Genomic DNA, 20004 nt, shown 5'->3' on the forward strand with positions numbered 1-20004 from the left:
TCCCCGGCTGGAGTGCAGTGGCACAATGATGGCTCACTGCAGCCTCAACCTCCTAGGCTCAAGCAATCCTCCTGCCTCAGCCTCTCAAATAGCTAAGACCATAGGGGCACACCACCACGCCCAGCTAATTTTAAAAATTTTTTGTAGAGACAAGGTCTCACTATATTCAGGTGGGTCTTGAACACCTGACTTCAGGTGATTCTCCCACCTTGGCCTCCCCATATGCTAGGATTACAGGTGTAAGCCACCACACTCAGCCTACAGCTATTCCTTTATTTTTCAATTTTGACGTTTATACAAAAGAAAATCTCATATCCTTTATATAGCTAATGATACTGTGTAATATTGACAGTTTTATAATATTATTACATTGCTTCAACAGGTGATTTTTATTGGCACTGACAATGCATTAAATTATGCCTAACAGTTTATTAGTCAGTATTACAAGGCACTCAAATTTATCTTTAAAAATCTGGTACAGGAACCTGAGTCAGGATATAAACACCTACATTACCAGTTATTAGAAAAGGGCTGTTCAACTTAAATAATTGTGACTTAAACCTATCAAAATTCCAATGAAATTTTTAACACACACACAAAAAAAATTCTAAAGTTTGTATGGAACATAAAAAGACCACAAATAGCTACGCATTTTGAGAAAGAACAAAGCTGGAGGTATCAATTTTTGATTTAAAACTGTCTTACAAAGCTATGGTAATAATAAAAAGAAGTATGGTTCCGGCATAAAAACAAAAACACACAACAATGCAACAGAACAGAATGCCAAAATAAACCCATGCTTCCACGGTCAACTAATCTTTGACAACAACACACAATGAAAAATGGAAATGGAAAGTCTCTTCAAAAAATGCTGCTGGGAAAACTGGATATCCACATGCAGAAGAATGAAATTGGATCCTTGTCATACACCATATACAACAGTAACTCAAAATGAATAACAACTGAAAACATAAGGTCCGAGACTGTAGAACTCCCACAAGAAAACATAGGGGACGAAACAGCTCTTTGACTTTGGTCTTGGCAATAACTTTTTTAATATTACACCAAAGGTACAGGCAACAAAAGCAAAAATACGTGTGACTATATCACACTAAAAAGCTTCTTTCGCCAAAAAAGAAAAAAATCAACAAAACGAAAAGACAACCTATGAAACAGTAGAAAATATCTGCAAACCATGTACCTGATAAGGGGTTAAGTATCCAAAATCTGTAAGGAACTCACCAGCTTCATGGTAAAAAAAAAAAAAAAAAAAAATGTAATGGGCAAAGACATTCAATTTACCATTTTTAAAACATACAAATGGCTGATAAGTATATTAAAAAGTGCTTAGCATCACTAATCATCAGAGAAATGCAAATAAAACTGCAATGATCTATTAGCTCACACCTCTTAGGATGGCTATTATGGAAAAAACAAGAGATAAGTGTTGGTGAGGGTGCAGAAGAGGGAACCTTTGTACGCAATTGGTGGGAGTAATGGAAATCAGCATAAAGGCTTCTTTAAAAACTAATAATAGAACTACCATATGATCCAGCACACCTACAACTTGATATATATCCGAAGGAAAGGAAATCAGTATCTCAAAGAGATATACTCAATATCTGATCAGTGTTCTCATCCTCCACCATCTCCCAGGTGATGTCTAATCACCCTGGCAAATATTCAGCAGGAATCCTGCTCGGCTGGTGTCTTAGTTTTCTGTCGCTATAACTGAATACCAGATTGTGTAATTTAAAGAAGTTCATTTAGTTCATGGTTCTGGGAGCTGGAAAGTCGTATAGCACGGTGTCAGTCATCACATGACGGGAGGTCCAGTGCATACAAACTGAGGTCTCTTTTCCTCTTCTTACAAAGCCACCAATGCCATCATGGGGGCCCTATCCTGGTGACTTATCTAACCTTACTTCCCAAAGGCCCAACCTCCAAAAACCATCAACATATGAATCTGGGAATTAAGTTTCCAACAAATAAAAATTTAAGGAACACACTCAAACCACAGCAGTTGGTTTAGCCAAATCCCCCCTTACCACTGTATGTTTCCTCTTAGTAATTTTCCATCCACTGACTCCTACACTACTCCTTGGCTATGAACTCCCACTTGCTCATGATGCATTCAGAGTTGAGCCCAACACTCCCACCAACTCCAAGACCTGGTTGCAGTTCTTATATCTACTGCAATCGTCCCAAAAAAAGAAAATCTTCCTTACTGTGCTTTAAACAAGTATCACTGAATAATATATTCTCTAACATAAGGCAGGAATGTGCCTGGAATGCTCAAAGAACTACAATGTTCATGTGAATGAGTAAACCTAAGTGAAGAGCATAACTCAGAGACATGAGGCTGGAGAGGTAAAAGGGCTAGGCAGGAGTAACAAGGTGTAGGGTCTCATGAGCCACTTGCAAGGACATCTGAGAGGGTTTTGAGCAGAAGAGTAACTTGAGCTCATTCCTACATAAAGGTACTGAAGAGTAGAAGGTTGGAAAGTAGAAAGACCGGATAAGAAGGAGGCTCAAGATTATTGGCCTGGCAATTGGGAAACTGTAGTTTCTATTTAACAAAATGCAGAAGACCTGAGAAAAGCAGGTTTGGGAGGGGAAAACACACAATTCCACTTCAGACACTAAAATACTATCATCATAAACTATTATATGTGACAACAGATGTGCTAAGTAACTTAGACTGGGGTTGAGAGGATAGAGGAAGTAACTTTTAAGTTGAGGCCTGAAAAATAAGGAATTAACTAGGCAAAAGGAGTTGACGGAGTGAGAAAGAAAAAGCATGTGTGAGGTACCTAAGTCAGTCAGAACTCTTACCGTCTTCAAAGAACATCTTAAACAAAAGAGCAAAGGGGGGGGGGGGTGGAAAAGTAGAAAGACATAGGAGTTGACCACTGCGATGTCTGTGCTTTAAGGGCGATGGGAAGACAACAAAAGATTTTTACAGAAAGAAAGAGCAAATGTGCTTTTCTTAAAAGATGATTCTGACTGCAATGTAGAGAAAGAACTGGGAGGGAATGGTGGGGTAGTATGACTCTTAACTCAGGGCAAGAGACAATCATGGCCTAAGCTATAAAAAGCGAACAAATTCATGAGCTATGTGTGGATATTGAGGATAAGGGAGAATAATGAGCTAAGCAAAGTAAAGGAAACCAAAATACAAAAATGAACTTAAGTTAGTACAACTCCTAAGTTTTATTAAACCTCAGTAGTTCCTTCCATTCCACAGCAACAGAAGCAAACAACTTTACACATATTTACTGATTCTAGATATCTGCATTTTGAAAAAATCCATTTTCACAAAAAATAAATCACATTTACAGTCGTGTCTCAGTATCCACAGGAGACTGGTTCTAAGATGTTCCCACTGATACCAAATTCCAGATGCTCAATTTCCTTATATGAAATAGTGTAGTATCTGCATATAACCTATGCACATCCTGCGTACTTAAAATCACCTCTGAGGCTGGGTGCAGTGGTTTATGCCTACAAATCCCAGCACTGTGGGAGGCAGAAGTGGGCTGATCACTTAAGGTCAGGAATTCGAGACCAACCTGGCCAACATGGCGAAACCCCATCTCTTACAAAAATTACGAAAATTAGCCTGGCGTGATGATGTGCGCCTGTAGTCCCAGCAACTTGGGAGACAGAGGCAGGAGAATTGCCTGAACCTGGGAGGTGGAGGCTGCAGTGAGCCAAAATAGCGCCACTGCACTCCAGCATGGTTAACAGAGCAAGACTCTGCCTCAAAAGAAAAAAAGAAATCTCTAAATACTTATGATATCTATTACAATGTAAACAGTTCTTACACCCTATTCCTTAGGGAATAAGAAAGAAGTCTGTATATGTTCAGTAAAGACACAACCACCCTTTTATTCCCCAAATATTTTCTATCTGTGGTTGAGGAAACCACAGATGTGGAATCCATGGATACAGAAGGCTGACTGTATTAACATTTATACTCTACCTCATATATACCTTAACCTTAAAACTTTAACTTAAAACAATAACTCTTCCCTCAATCTTATATAGCACTATAAAATCGTATAATGCCTTTGTTCCTCAACACCATAAGTGTCTTAAGGAAAAAAGAAAAAGTCATACATTCAAATACAAATACACAAGAATTTCTGAAATATGAAATTCATTTTAAATTAAAAAAAATTAAACCCACCAGAAATAAAAATTGTATTTGCCCAGTGGATTAAGTTTAAAATGCTTAGTATCTACTATTTCAAGAGTTAAAATGAGTATTTCCTGAATTAAGCAGAAAATGAATACTGTATCTGGCAGCAGAAAATGAATACTGTATCTGGCGGGCAACTTAAGATTTACTAAATTGAAAGCTGTATTAACATGGTCACAAAGTAAATTACTTTTTACATAAACAAAAATTACTTGTAGACAAATAGTACATACACTATATACACCAAAAACTATAAAAGATTTCTGTTTATAATAGTTGTGAAAATTTTCAACCTTATTTCTCAATTTAAACCTAATAAATCCAGAGATAACTATTTTCCTGTTCTATCCTTCTCTAAATACTGATGAAAATATTAAATGAACACTGGGGAAAATATTCCATTCATCTCCACACAAACAAATGAAGCCATAAACACTACCTCTGGCAGAGAAAGATACCATGGGCTGGCAGGACACAGAATATTTGAAAGCAGAAATTAAAGTACAAAAATCAAAAGGCTCTCCTGTACAGGTCTCAAATCATTTATTCTGAAAAGGACCTTGGAGATTATCAAATTCAACCTTGTTCTTTATACCCAAGGAAGACCAAAAAAAAAAAAAAAATAGCAGTCAAGTGGTTTTAAGATTTGCTCATTGTCAAAACACTAAAAACCAAAATAAAAATGACAACATACAGACTACAAGACTGTTCTAAAACCTTTTTTCACACTTCAATTCTTGTTATCGAGTTAACAATACTCTCTAGCAGCATACAACCCTAAATGATATGTAATATCCAAACCCAAAAAGGAACTTCCTCAAACACATTAGAATCCAGTCAATATTCAAAGAGTTCTGACTATATGATTCAACATTTTCAGTTTTAAATTTTATTTGGTGTAACTCCTTAACATGATGCTTTCACATTTACATTAAAAACCCAAAGGCCAACCAATAAGGGTCTTCTGAAGTAAAACTACACAAAACACAAGCTCTCTATACGCTTTTTTGAATCCCTCCATTGATAGCAACATTAATGATATTGAAAGAATTACAACAGAGGCTGGGCGCAGTGGCTCACACCTATAATCCCAGCACTCTGGGAGGCCGAAGTGGGCGGATCACAAGGTCAGGAGATCGAGAATCCTGGCTAACACCGTGAAACCCCATCTCTACTAACAATATAAAAAATTAGCCAGGTGTGGTGGCGGGCACCTGTAGTCCCTGCTACTTGGGAGGCTGAGGCAGGAGAATGGCGTGAACCCAGAAGGTGGAGGGTGCAGTGAGCCAAGACCACATCATTGCACTCCAGCCTAGGCGACAGAGCAAGACTCTGTCTCAAAAAAAAAAAAAAAAAAAAAAAAGAAAAATTAAAGTAGAAAGAGCGGATAGTACCTAATGTCATAAGGAAGAAACAGGGCTAACAAACCAAAATATAAAGTATCACTCTGACCAACAAGCCTAATTTTAACCACCTGATTCTGATCAATTCTGAGTCTAGGCAGAAAAGCCATAATGATACACCACTGCAGCATCCACAAAATTAGTTTTTTAAAGTCAGAAGATGGCTTTTCAAAAAACCACACATATACCTAAGAATAAATACTAAGAGGAAAAAAAAATTGAAAAGTAACAAATAATGTGCTGATTTTTGAAAAGTAAACAGTATAAATATTACAATACACATACAAGGGCTGGATGTGGTGGCTCAAGCCTGTAATCCCAGCACTTTGGGAGGCCGAGGCGGGCGGATCACAAGGTCAGGAGATCCAGACCATCCTGGCTAACATGGTGAAACCCTGTCTCTACTAAAAATACAAAATAATTAGCCGGGCGTGGTGGCTGGCGCCTGTAGTCCCAGCTACTCTGGAGGCTGAGGCAGGAAAAGGCGTGACCTGGGAGGCGGAGCTTGCAGTGAGCTGAGATCGCGCCACTGCACTCCAGCCTGGGTGACAGAGCGAGATTCCATCTCAAAAAAAAAAATACAAGTATTAGTTGGGCATCATGGCGCATGCCTGTAATCCCAGTTCCTAGGGAGGCCGTGAGGCAGGAGAATCACTTGAACCCGGAAGGCAAAGGTTGCAGTGAGCAGAGATCGTGCCACTGCACTCCAGCCTAGGCAACAGAGCAAGAATCCATCTCAGAAAACACACACACACACACACACACACACACACACACACACACACAGAGAGTGTAGACAGGAAACATAAAAGCATTTAACTTGTTTAAAATGACATCAATTCTCAAAACATTGTTTCTGAAAAACAATTTCAGATCCTACATCATTCACTCCAATATCTTAAGCTAATTCTTTAATCACTGGGGATGGGTTTATTAAAAACAATAATTCAGTGAAAATAACAGTAAATAAGATAAAAGGCAATGTGGTTTATATTGTTTCAAATCAAAAATAAGATGGGATTGAAGAGAAATCAAGACTGATCTGCTATGTGGCCCCTGGTTTTTCCACAAGATGTGAATTCAACCCCAAAAAGACTTTACAACTGAGCCACTGCTGGACTGTAATAGCTATATGCTTTCAATAGGTTTACCTGTAAAAGTCATAGTTTTACTGTCAAAATGCACAAGCTCAAGAGCTAAAGCATGCCCATGTAATAGCTGCATTCTTTTTTTTCCCCTGATACAAAGTGATGAAAGTCACTTTACATCACTATAGTCACGTTAGAAATAAAATCACAACATAATCAATCACCAGTTCAAAACAATTAGCCATTCTTAAGGATACAGGAAATAGAGCACTACATCTGAGAAGTTTTAGGGATGTACAAGTAGCTTCAAAAAGCTTACTTAATATTCAAATACAGGATATTTGGAAAACAGACCACCACTAACACCACCCCAAAATATCCCCATTATTCTACCTAATCTACTACAGAGAAAAACCATAAAAATCTCCTATTCAGATATGAATTTAACAGGGTTTGAGAAATGATTTGGGAAAGAAACAATAAAATTAGTAGTCTGAACTGCAAAATTTAAAATGTCACTTCAGTATTCAAATCACATACAGCTTTTTATAGGATTACACTAATGCAACGGACACTAACAAGCAGTGCTACTTAAGAGACTGATAATGGTTTGGAATCAGCATATCAATTATGTACACGATTTTTAAGTTTACATGCTTATCATTTACATACTTTCCTGAAAGCCTGAAGAGACTATTTGCTTCCTCCACAAATAATACAAAAGCAACTTCAATTCAAACACTATAGGAACTCTGTAGTAGTAAATTCTTACGATTTTACGCTTAAACGCACTTAAAAAAGAAACTTTGAGGGACACCAGTTCTCTGAAGGTTACTGCCACTCACCTGTTTCTGAATATGTCAAATGACATATAAGACATTTAACATTTACTGAGCACGTATATATACACCACCCCCCCCCCCCGCCCACACACACACACAAATCGCTGCCTATTAGGAGCTCACAGTGTAGCAGGCAAACAACATATGTAAATATTTACAAATCTCTACAAAAGAGCTATAATAAAGATAGGCCCAATGAAGGCTTCATAAAATAAAGTGGGACCTTGAAGGAGTAAGAGGTTTGGCAAAGGAAAAAATAGTAAGGTAGGAGTGGAGAGAGGACAGTTTTGGCTATGAAAACATACAATGGGACAACAGCATAAAAAAAAAAAAGTCTAGGACTGGGTAAGTGCTTTTACATGACTAGATTATAGACAAAGCAGAGAGTGGCTGAGAAAAGAGTAATGTGGACTCTGGGTAATGGTGGCTCATGAAAAAAAATTTTTTTTTTTTTTTTTTTTTGAGACTAAGTCTTGCACTATCGCCCAGGCTGCAGTGCAGTGAGTGGCATGATCTCTGCTCACTGCAACCTCCACCTCCCAGGTTCAAGCGCTTCTCCTGCCTCATCAGTCTCCCACGTAGCTGGGATTACAGGTGCCAGCCACCACACCCAGATTAACTTTTTGTATTTTTAGTAGAGATGGGGTTTCAACCATGTTTGGCTGGCTGGTCTTGAACTCCTGACCTCGTGGATCTGCCTTCCTCGCCCCCCAAACTGCTGGGACTACAGGTGTGAGACACTGTGCCTGGCCATAACTTAAACTCTTTAAACTTCAAGTTATATTTACACAAGCCAAAAACCTAGTCTGAGATGCTAACTTTCTGGCATGGACATAACAGTTCTTTTCATTTCAGTAGCCTCTTATGTACATAAGAAAATGCATCTGATAAGTATATGTGCAAGCGGAGAGAAAAACTCGTATTTGGACAACTGTCATCAATACAACATAATTAAGACCTCTAAAATTCAGGCTTTCAGGGTTAATGAAAGTAATATGTTTAAATTTGTAGTTAATTTTTACTCAGCTAATTTTTGTATTTTTAGTAGAGACGAGGTTTCACCATGTTGGCCAGGCTGATCTCTAACTCTTGACCTCAGGTGATCCGCCCACTTTGCCCTCCCAAAGTGCTGGGATTACAGGAGTGAGCCACTGCACCTGGCCAAAAGCCCTAAGTCTTTAAGCAAAAACATATGTAACAGATAAAGCAAAAAGTGCTTTTAAAAATGAGAAATGAAATCAACTATGCTAGAAAATTATCCTATCTGTCAGAAAATCCTAAATCAAATAAAGATACAAAAGACATACTAAATAATTATTCATTACATAATTAAAAAGCCTGATCTACTGACAGAGAGCTTTGTACCCAACAGGAAATACATTATTTTCAAATATCCAAAAAATACCGACAAAGTATCCAGAGATAGTAACAATCCTAGTTCCAAAAAGCCAAGAAAATTAGAAACAGAAAGCCTAACAGTCATTTACAAAACTGACTCATTTAGATTTTTAAAATACACTTCTTAAGAGATCTGGGTTAAAAAAAAAGAAATCAAAACTGAAATTACATTTAGGCTTGAATAAAAAATGAGATACGACTCTTCAACTTTCCATCAAAACCTATGCAATATGAACAAAGCAGCAAAGTTCACAAAATTTACATGTTTAAATAAATAAAATTGGTCAAACTCAAAGGGGAGTTTAACGGTCTAAGTATTTCATTCTATTTTTCCAAAATAATTTAACACTGGCATTTATTTAACAGCTATATAAAAAAGGAACTCTCATAACTATGCAAAAATAAAAAATTATTTTAGTTTTAGAAAGTAGTACTTTGGGACTTATTTTAAAAAATCAAAGTATCATAACTGCGATTCAGGTATCTGTGCATATATTAAGTATGAATGCTTAGAAGACTGTCAAGGACCCAACAGGCAGCAGAACAGAAACCAGCCCCAATAACCACAGAAAAGGCTGAAGGCAGCAGAGAACAGTACTTCTAGCAGCCTGTCACTCTGTACCCCAACTTCTCCAGCTTTCTTCCATTACAAAGAATCTTTTCACAATCAACAGGCACACAATTCTATGAAGTTAGAACAAATTATTAAATGCAGAAATATTTTATCATGATCCTCTCTTCATCCTAACCAAAGTATTCCCAGGATATCATAATTCACTAGTATTGCTTTTTCAGCTACCAGAAAAGATTAGTTCTATGAATATAGAACAGGTCAGAACCTTTCTGAAGATGCCAATAGTAGTAGGTCATGCTCTTTTGGCACACTTTCATACAAAGTCAGAAGTAATTAAAACCTACACAGAAAGACTAGCACTATATCTAAATATATCAACCACACACATTCTAATTTTCCTTTAAGATGCAAATACTCCTAAGGGTAAACTTCAAGAAATCTTTTGTTAACACCTAAGGTTGGCCTAAGTATACTTTACTAACTTGGGGAAAGGCTATTTTTCAAACCGAGATAAAAGCTAAATGAAATTTACCACTGACGTGTCTCAGGACAGCTTTATGCTAGAGACGAGGGGTTATGGTGGAAATGTAGTACCTAAGTACGTATTATCTAAAGTAACACCAGTGGCTCCAGATACTACCCAATATATCTCACTGGCCTGTCCAATTAGAAACTTCTCTACTGCTAGGCATTAGATACCCTTGCCACAGGATATTAAGTTAGCTATTTAATAGCAATCACTTACAAATCCTATCTGTGAATCTAAAAGGCTATAGAGAATTCTTTGAAACAAGAACACATTACACGATTTGCCAAATAACCACTCTAATAATCAGACTGTTAATGATAAAACTCATTCTTCAATGTCCGATTCAGAGTTCCTCTTCCCTTCTGTGTACTCTCCCTAAATCTGCAGTTTATAAATATTTAAATTAACCCAGTGTTTATTTTAAAATTGTTTTCTTTTCTTTTTCTTTTTTTAGACCGAGTTTTGCTTTTGTTACCCAGGGTGCAACGAAATGGCGTGATCTCAGCTCACCACAACCTCCGCCTCACGGGTTCAAGCAATTCTCCTGCCTCAGCCTCCCGAGCAGCTGGGATTACAGGCATGCACCACCATGCCTCGCTAATTTTGTATTTTTAGTAGAGATGGGGTTTCTCCATGTTGGTCAGGCTAGTTAGTCTCTCCCAGCCTCAGGTGATCCGCCTACCTCGGCCTCCCAAAGTGCCAGGATTACAGGCATGAGCCATCGCGCCCGGCATAACAACTCAGTTTTCTAGGCTCCATCGACTATTGCTTTGATTCTGGGTAATGGGGATGGAGTCAAGGAAGCTGTAACTTTAAAAGTTTCTCAAGGGAGCCTAATAAGCAGCCTAATTTGGGAACCATTACTCTAAACCTGCACTGCTTTTTTTTTTTTTTTGAGACAGTCTCACTCTGTCACTCAGGCTGGAGCGCAGTGGTGCAATCCCGGGTTCAAGCGATTCTCCTGTCTCAGCTTCTCGAGTAGCTGGGATTACTGGTATGCACCACCGGGCTCCAGCTAATTTTTGTATTTTTAGTAGATACAGGGTTTCACCATGTTGCCCAGGCTGGTCTCAAACTCCTGATCTGCCCACCTTGGCCCCCCAAAGTGGTGGCATTACAGGCGTGAGCCACCGCACCTGGCCGTTTTCTGTTTTTTAACCCTTACATCTATCCCCAAAAATCTCTGAACCACAAAGTTCTGGAGATGGGCAAGTTCCAAGTCAGAATGTTCCCACAGCCCACATCATGTAGGTCTCATCTGGCAAAGTGTCCAGCATGTTTCTTCCTAACTCTAAACAAAGCAAGCAGCAGCAGCTTTAGAAGTAGCTACAGGTTGCTAATCTGACACTAAATTTAATCACAGAAGTAACAGCATGCCTAATAATCTACTCTGTCACAGTCTGGGCACTGAAGTAAATGCTTTAGAAGTGTTAGATACACATAATCTCATTTAACCCCACAAGAATCCTACAGGGATGGACACAAACACTCAGAAATTAAGTAGTATGTTAGGTCACTTAGCTATGAGTGCTGAATCAAAACACAAACCTAACTGAAAAATGATTTTCCTAATTAGCTAGAAATATAAAGTAGGTATCAATATTCCCTGAGCCCCAAATGAAAACTAATTCTAGTCAGTCCTCTAAGATGGAGAGTCAACACCAAGAATTTGTTTAATCCACTATGCAAATATTAATACAAGCTTAAAAAAAGGGAACACAATGTGAAACAATTTTACCAAAAAATCTGGAAAGAAGCTGGACTCAGTGGCTCACGCCTGTAATCCCAGCACTTTGGGAGGCTGAGGCAAATGGATTACATGAGGCCAAGAGTTTGAGACCAGCCTGGCCAACACGACAAAACCCCGTCTCTACTAAAAATACAAAAATTAGCTGGGCACGGCGGTGTGCACCTGTAATCTCAGCTATTTGGGTGGCAGGAAAATCACTTGACCTGCGGAGGTGAGCTTGCAGTGAGCCGAGATTGAGCTGCTGCACTCCAGCCTGGGTTGACAGAGAGAGACCCTGCCTAAAACAACTACTACAAAAAAAAAAAAAAAAAAAAAAACAAAGAAAACCAATTCTGGAAAGATTACAGAATACATAGTTCAAGGACCCATTAACTCCAACCTTGCTTTGCATAAATATGGCATTTCAGAAGTCAAGCATACAAAAAACTTTCTTTAGAGAAATAAAAATACGTGTGAAAGTCAGACAGGCCAACAGGGCAATCACATTCTTCAGAACTGCACTGTCCAAGTCAACAACCACCATTCACATGTGGCAATTAAACACATGAAATGTGGCTTGTCCAAACTGAAATGTGCTGTAAATATTAAACAGACACTGGATTTCAAAGATCTTATACAAAAAAGGGAATATAAAGTATGTCATTAATAGTTTTTAAGATATCAATTACATTTTTAAATATTTTTTATATATTAGGTCAAATATACTTAAATTGATTCATTTTTACTTTTTTTTAAGCAAAGCTACTAGAAAAGTACACATACAGTTTGCATTTGTGGCTAACATATTTCCACTGGACAGTGCTGCTATAGAACCGTTATTGGAGTGAAGCATAGGCATCACCCGAGATCTTGTTAAAAGGCAGATCTTTGGAACCCACCCCAGAATTACTGACTATAGTATCTCCAGGTGCTTAGTATACACATTCAAGTCTGAGGAACACTAATCCAAAATACTGTAATTTCATTCCCTTAAATTATAACAATCCAAATTTTTTTTATCTATCTGTTCAGTGAAATACTATGAAGTTTCAGGCACCATTCTAGGTCACAGGAATACAAGGTGGTTAAAACATTAAAACTCACTTCCTCTTCTGGTGGAGCTTATATTCCACAGAAGGCAAGCAAACAAAAACTAAAATACAGTCAGCTCTGCTATAACATTTATTTCCAAATACACAAATTTGTTTGAAAGCTGATATATCAGAAAACAGCAAATTTCCCACCCATGTGTATTTTCACCTGTGAGAAACACTAGTTACATCAAGCTGCACAGGAATTCGCAAGGCACAGATACACACAGCTCAAACATCTAATAGGTCTTAGTTCATTATGAATTATGAGTCAGGTCCATTCACATTTGATGTTACAAGTTTTTGTCTCATATCAGGTATCTTCCATCCATCACTTCACAGTAATTCATGAGCTGCAACCCTTCCAATGAGTGCCCACTTCCACAGAAGTCAGATTTTGGTCAAGGTAAAGTGCCATTTATTGCGGTGCTAAAGTATTCCTTAACTATTTTATATGTATGAAACTAAGTTACAATTTTCATTAGGTTCTTATCTTTTTAAAATATGTCACTGACAATGTTTTTGGTTACTGTGCTCCTAACCCCCTTTTCCCCATAAATTGGTGTGGTGCAATTTTGCACAGCACAGTGACCTTCAGGAATGCTCATGTCATGTTATAGCACAATGATTACAAGTAAATCATAACAGGTCACCTTCATACAAGGAAGGAACAAGCAGGGCAAGGAAAGAATGATGAGAATGACTGTTTCACGGTGTTCAGCATGGGCAGAGAAGGCCCTGTGAGAGGGTGACACCTAAGCAGAGAACACATTACTGGAGTGAGCACAGTAGGAGAAACATAAAGGTGCATAATATGCAGAACCCCCGAGACAGGAACAAACTTCTGACTGCAGGGCCAGTATGGAGAGAGTAGCATAAACAAGAAGATAGTAGAAGAGGCTGAAAAAATACCCAGACACCACATTACACAGGATCTAAGTCTTGCTAAGAAACAAGGAGTCACTGGAGGGCCATGAGCTTGAGAGAGATGTGAGCTGACTGGCATTTTAACTGGATCACTGTGGCTACTGTGTGGGGAAACAATTATATAAAGCAAAATGAACTCAGGAACACCAGGGGGCTCTTGCAGAATTCAAGCTGAGAAAAGCTGGTAGCCAGAACTAAAATGATAAAGTAGTGAGAATTAGTTAAACTTGGAGTTTAAAGTTTAACTAATGTGGCAGAGATAAAATTTTATGTGAAGAGACTTCCTTTCCAGTTTCAACAACAGTAGGCTAAATACTTTATAATTTCATCAGTACAACAGGAATAATACTGATCAGCCTATTTCAAAGAGCTACTGTGGAGTCAGATGAGGAACAATATAGAAACCCTCTGAAAATTATAAAGCATCGTACAAATCCTGAAAAAGACTGTTCATACAATATATTTACAAGCCCCAAATAACTGGTTTTGTCAGGAGGTGGAGGTCGCAGTGAGGTGAGATTGAGATCGTGCCACTGCATTCCAGCCTGGGTACAAAGTGAGACTCTGTCTCAAAAAAAAAAAACACACACACACACACACACACAAAAACTGGTTTTGTATGATTAAATTGACAATGAATTATATCTAATGCCTGGTCTTTCCAGCATCATTTAACAAAATGATGCACTACCCCCCAAACAATTCTGCAAAACAGAGTAAGGTAACAGATGCTTAATAGAGACAAATTAAAGTACATAAATTTCCTGTGATTTACAGACCAAAACCCTCAGTGTGTTACACCAAAAATTTTAAATACTTCTTGCACAACTAGAAAACAGTTCAATAAGACTGTCTTAGAGGATCTAAGGATCTAAGTGAACTCATTCCAAAATATTATGATTGCATAATAGAAATACCATTAAATCATAAACAATACATAATAACCATGTCTAAAAATATAAAAAATGTTAAAATGTGATGATGAGAAGCCATAAGACAAATGACTTGGTGCTGGTGTTCAAATTTAAAAATTTACATGCACAGATGCTTACATCACAGTTTTCTAAAACTAAAAAAAAACGCTGAAGAGTTGGAACATTAAGACTGCTACTCCTTCAATCTTACTCCATTTCTCTTGAAACAGAGTATGTTTCCTGTGTTTTCTAAACTGACCAATGGAAATCCAGTGCAAACATTTCTGCATAGTATTATCACTGAGAATAAATCAATGAAAAAAGGTCATGTGTCACTATTTTTACTAGACAAAAAATACTTAACATTAGTCAATAGTATTAAAATCCAAACATTAGTATATTAGATTACATACAATATTTCCACTTTGTAAACAAGTCTTTAGATATGAGGGATTAAGAGAAAATGGACTTTTCCTAGTGAAATTTGTGTCATGCTTCCATGTCAAAACTTATTTTTGAAAATAAAACACTAATGTGACAACTGGGCCTAGAACTACACAAATACATTTTATCAGCGTACTATAATTTGGCACGTTGTAACCACTGAGGGAAGATAGATATTAGGAGGATAAAAGCAAAAATACCTTCAAACTAATTCATGCCATAGTAACCACCACCAAATAAGCTTTCAATACAAAAGCGTTTCATCTCTGACAATGTACAAAACTTACCCAAGTTAGAGAACTAGTTTCTAGATGCAGCTCTGTTGCTATCTCTTCAATTTTATTAAATTTTCCCTCATTTGTAAAACTGTGAAATAAGGATACTACCTGTTGTCTTCCAATGTCAACATGAATATCAAAAGCAACTGTTAATTTATATAGTACTTTCTATACATTTCTAATGTTAGTAATTTCTAACATTACTAACGCAAAGCATATTTCAAAGTCATCTAAATAAGGACAAGACCATGTTGCTCAACTGCCAGTCTATTATTCAATGTGAAAGACTCAAACTTTACTAATTATATTTAAAAAAAAAAAAAGACAAATTATCGCCAAATAATCCCTACTAACTCCTTCAAAACGTTAACAGTAACTTTTGTTTGAAAGTTAGGGAGATGAAAATACATTTCCAAATTTTTCCAAAGATATAGCTAAATGACAAGATAAAAACTTCACTATGGGCCAGATGCGGTGGCTCACGCCTGTAATCCTAGCACTTTGGGAGGCCGAGGCAGGCAGATCACTTGAGGCCAGCAGTTTGAGACCAGCCTGGAAAACACGGTGAAACCCTGTTTCTACTAAAAATACAAAAATTAGCCTGGCATGATGGCGCATGTTTGTAATCCCAGTTACTTGGGACATTAAGGCAGAAGCATCGTTTGAACCCAGGAGTTAGAGGGTGCAGCCAGCCGGCATCACACCACTACACTCCAGCCTGAATGACTCGTCTCCAAAAAAAAAAAAAAACAAAAAAAACCCTAACGATTGTACCTTAAGGTTTTTGCTTTTGGTTACTTTAAACAAAAAATTGTATGTTTATAGACAGATCACAGACTATATAACAGTAACTAATTTCACAAAAAAACCTTTTAATTATACTCTCATATAACCTCTCTTAAAATTTACAATACACATTATTTCCTTTAATAAATCCTAAAGGATAAACTCTCTAACTCTTTATACACGTTATGTTAAAGTCTTTTTTTTTTTTTTTTTTGAGACGGAGTCTCGCTCTGTCCCCCTGGCTGGAGTGCAGTGGCGTGATCTTGGCTCACTGCAAGCTCCACCTCCCGGGATCACGCCATTCTCCTGCCTCAGCCTCCTGAGTAGCAGGGACTACAGGTGCCCACCACCGCGCCCAGCTAATTTTTTGTATTTTTAGTAGAGACGAGGTTTCACCGTGGTCTCGATCTCCTGACCTTGTGATCCGCCTGCCTCGGCCTCCCAAAGTGCTGAGATTACAGGCGTGAGCCACCGCGCCCGGCCAGCAAGTCTTATTTTAACTAATAAGGTTTTTGGGAGTAAAAACTCTCACAATCCCCGATTTCTCATTTTTTATAGTATACCTGAAAGTCCTTTCATACATTACTTCCGAACGAGCATTTTTCAATGATATCCAAGATGCTAAGAAATCTAGTAATTACTGAAAAATGCTGTGATGCCAGTAAAGCCTAATCCTAAAGAAAACAAACACTTTACAAGTTCCACATTTGTTTAACTTGCTTTGTAAAATACAAGTTACAAATCGTAGCATATAGGTAATTATTAGTAAAGAATATCATTAAATCTTCAAATAAAAAAATAAGAAATTTGTAGTTCAATGAATATAGTAAGTAACCTGCTGTAACCTTAAGTTTTTTACATGCTTAGAGCTTAGATAATCCAACTCACTTGCATTTGATTTTTGCTAATGGTCTTGAACTTATATACATTCTTTTTTCTTTTTTTTTTTTTTTTTAAAAAGAGACGGGTCTCACTCTATCAACCCAGGCGAGAGTGTGGTGGCACAACCACAGCTCACTGTTAACCTCAAACTCCTGGGCTCAAGCAATTATCCCACATCAGCCTCCAAGGAACTGGGATTACAGGCACTAGGACTACATGCAGGCATCACCGCACCCAGCCAATTAAAAATTTTTTTTTTTTTTTTTTAGTAGAGACAGGGTCTTGCTATGTTGCCAAGGCTAATCTCAAACTCCTGGCTTCAAAGGACCCTCCCATTTCAACCTCCCAAGCAACCAGGATTACAGAGATGAAGCAGTGCCTGGCTGCTTTTTTTTTTTTTTTTTCTTAAGACAGGGTCTCAATCGGTCTCCCACGCTGCAGTGCAGTGACACAATCTCAGCTCACTGCAACCTCCACCTCCTGGGTTCAAGTGATTCTCCTGCCCTAGTAGCTGAGATTACAGGCACTCATCACTGTGCCCAGCTAATTTTTATATCTGTAGTAGAGACAGGGTTTCACCATGTTGGCCAGGCTGGTCTCAAAACCTGACCTCAGGTGATCTGCCTGTCTCAGCCTCCCAAAGTGCTGAGATTACAGGCGTGAGCCACTGAACCCACCTGAATTCATTTTTGGATAAAAATCCAAAGTAGTTTATAATGCCTGCAATAAAAATCATACATATACACTTTTAACAAGTTAGTGCCAAACACATCATTAGCAATAAAAGAAAAAATAAAACACCAAAAATCAAATTATGACTAAATATCTCAGTATTAAATGAGGAAAAATCACCATTTTACATTTTTTAAAGATAGTATTAATATCAAAGATTTACTCTCAATTCCAGAATGGAGATATAGCTCATATTATTATTCCCATATAATATAAAGGAATATGGCAGCCAGGTCTGTTAGAGATGGCAGAGCCAGGAATGGAATTGCAGTATTAGCTGGAAGACTCCAGAAGACAACAAGCAGCTAAAAAGAAAATCAGAAAGTGGGGCCTAACTTAGCAAGTGATTAGATCAGAAAAACATCAAGTTTCTTGCAAATGAAGCTAAAGAAACATCAGAAAGATGCAAATTTTTAAAAACGAAAAGTTAACAAGTACCTGGAGTTCACACAGGCAGAAAAATGAAAAAAACAAAGTGAAGAAAAAATAGGTACAGAAAAAGTAAGTGGCTAAAACACCACTAGCTCTTAAGAGTCTAAGTATTTAAGAATAGCTTCAAGGCCAGGATCACATCTTGACTCCCAGGAGTTATCACACAAATGTTGGCACACAGTAAATGCCCCACGTTTGCTGAATGAATAAGCAACAGAATGTTCCTGGGATTACTTCACCTGTAAAAGAATTGGCTGAGCAAGGTTGGCTGGAAATGATTGAAAGCATTTATAAAGTAAGTTTCTTTGAATGAGAAACTGACTTCTTGCATTTGGGAATATACTGGATCACAGTCACTAAAATAAGAGCCAACCTGGAAGATGAGGTGTCATATTTTGTTACAATCACCAAATTTTTCAAAATAAAGTACAGTATAGTACAACCAATACCTCCTCCTCTCCAAGAGCTAAAATTTGAAATGAAATCTGCTATAGAAGAGTGGTTGGTAGACAGTACCATCTCGGGTTTTATATAACACTATGGAAAACATACCCACAAAACTGGTAACTCTAAAAGTTTAATTTTGCACCTCAATAACTTGTAACACTTTAATAATCAAATACACCTGCTACTACTGTTACAGACAAAAACGTGGTTTATCTGCATAAATAGCACTAAGCTATAACTACATTCAATAGAGAACTACTTTCTTCTCATCCAAATTATTCAAACCCAGTGCAATCTTCTGACCAGTATTAATTTTCTCAAACCAGTAATTATGTAGAGGAAGCCAATGTTTCTCAATATATGATCACAATGAATAAAGCTGATTGCTATCATAGGAGGACAAAAGGGACCAGAAGATGCAAGGTGTTTTTTTAAAGTAAGCAAAATATTGACGAATTAGTTGCCAATAGGGGCAAAAAGTCACATAATACTTTACTCAGTTTTCTTGGAAGCTTTTAATATTGTAAATCTACTTAAGATATATTATCTACGTGAGCAACATGTTACAGTAGGAAAGAATATAGATGTCTTTACTAAAATTGCTTTGTTCCTTAATGCATGCTTTTGACATGAAATGTAATTCTAGCAAATTTAGGGCAAATTAACTCTGAAAATAGTTACTGAGAATTGGTTTTGTTTACTTATTCTCAGCCTCCTACAACAAAGAGCTTGAGGCAAACTTATAATTGAAGACAGATGACTGTGCAAAGGAAATCAGACTAACTTTTAAAAAGAATATTTCAATGAACCAGGTATCAAAATCACATCAGCGAAACTGGAGAATACTGAAAAAATGTTTACAACAAAAAGCAAGAATGTATCCTAACTAATGAATAATTTTTTAAATCTAGGAACTATCCTGAAAAAACATACTGAGTTTTTAAATTCATAATTTATCATCGTAATTAGAAAACAGATTTGAACACCTTAAAAAGTAACAAACTGAAGCAACAAGGATCTCGAAATAAACTTAAATCTTTTTAAGTCCAAAGTTCCTTTCTTGGAAAAACGTCCTGCATTTTCCCATCCTTAACAAAGCATGTTTTAAACTATATTCATAAATGCATTCCCTTGTTACCAGACACTAAAGTCCACTTTTTTTTGTAATGGAGTCTCACTCTGTCACCCAGGCTGGAGTGCAGTGGCACCATCTCAGGCTCACTGCAACCTCCACCAATCAGGTTCAAGTGATTCCCCTGCCTCAGCCTCCTGAGTAGCTGGGACTACAGGCGCCTGCCACCACC

General features: G+C 37.5%; 1 protein-coding gene across 4 annotated transcripts in view; it reads right to left on the bottom strand.

The window, feature by feature from the left end:
* Positions 1 to 20004, bottom strand: part of WAC (WW domain containing adaptor with coiled-coil) — an 88862-nt gene that overhangs the window by 63963 nt on the left and 4895 nt on the right. The gene's annotated exons all lie outside the window — the stretch shown is intronic.

The sequence above is a fragment of the Theropithecus gelada genome, chromosome 9 (assembly GCF_003255815.1).
Source record: "Theropithecus gelada isolate Dixy chromosome 9, Tgel_1.0, whole genome shotgun sequence".
Taxonomy (NCBI): domain Eukaryota; kingdom Metazoa; phylum Chordata; class Mammalia; order Primates; family Cercopithecidae; genus Theropithecus; species Theropithecus gelada.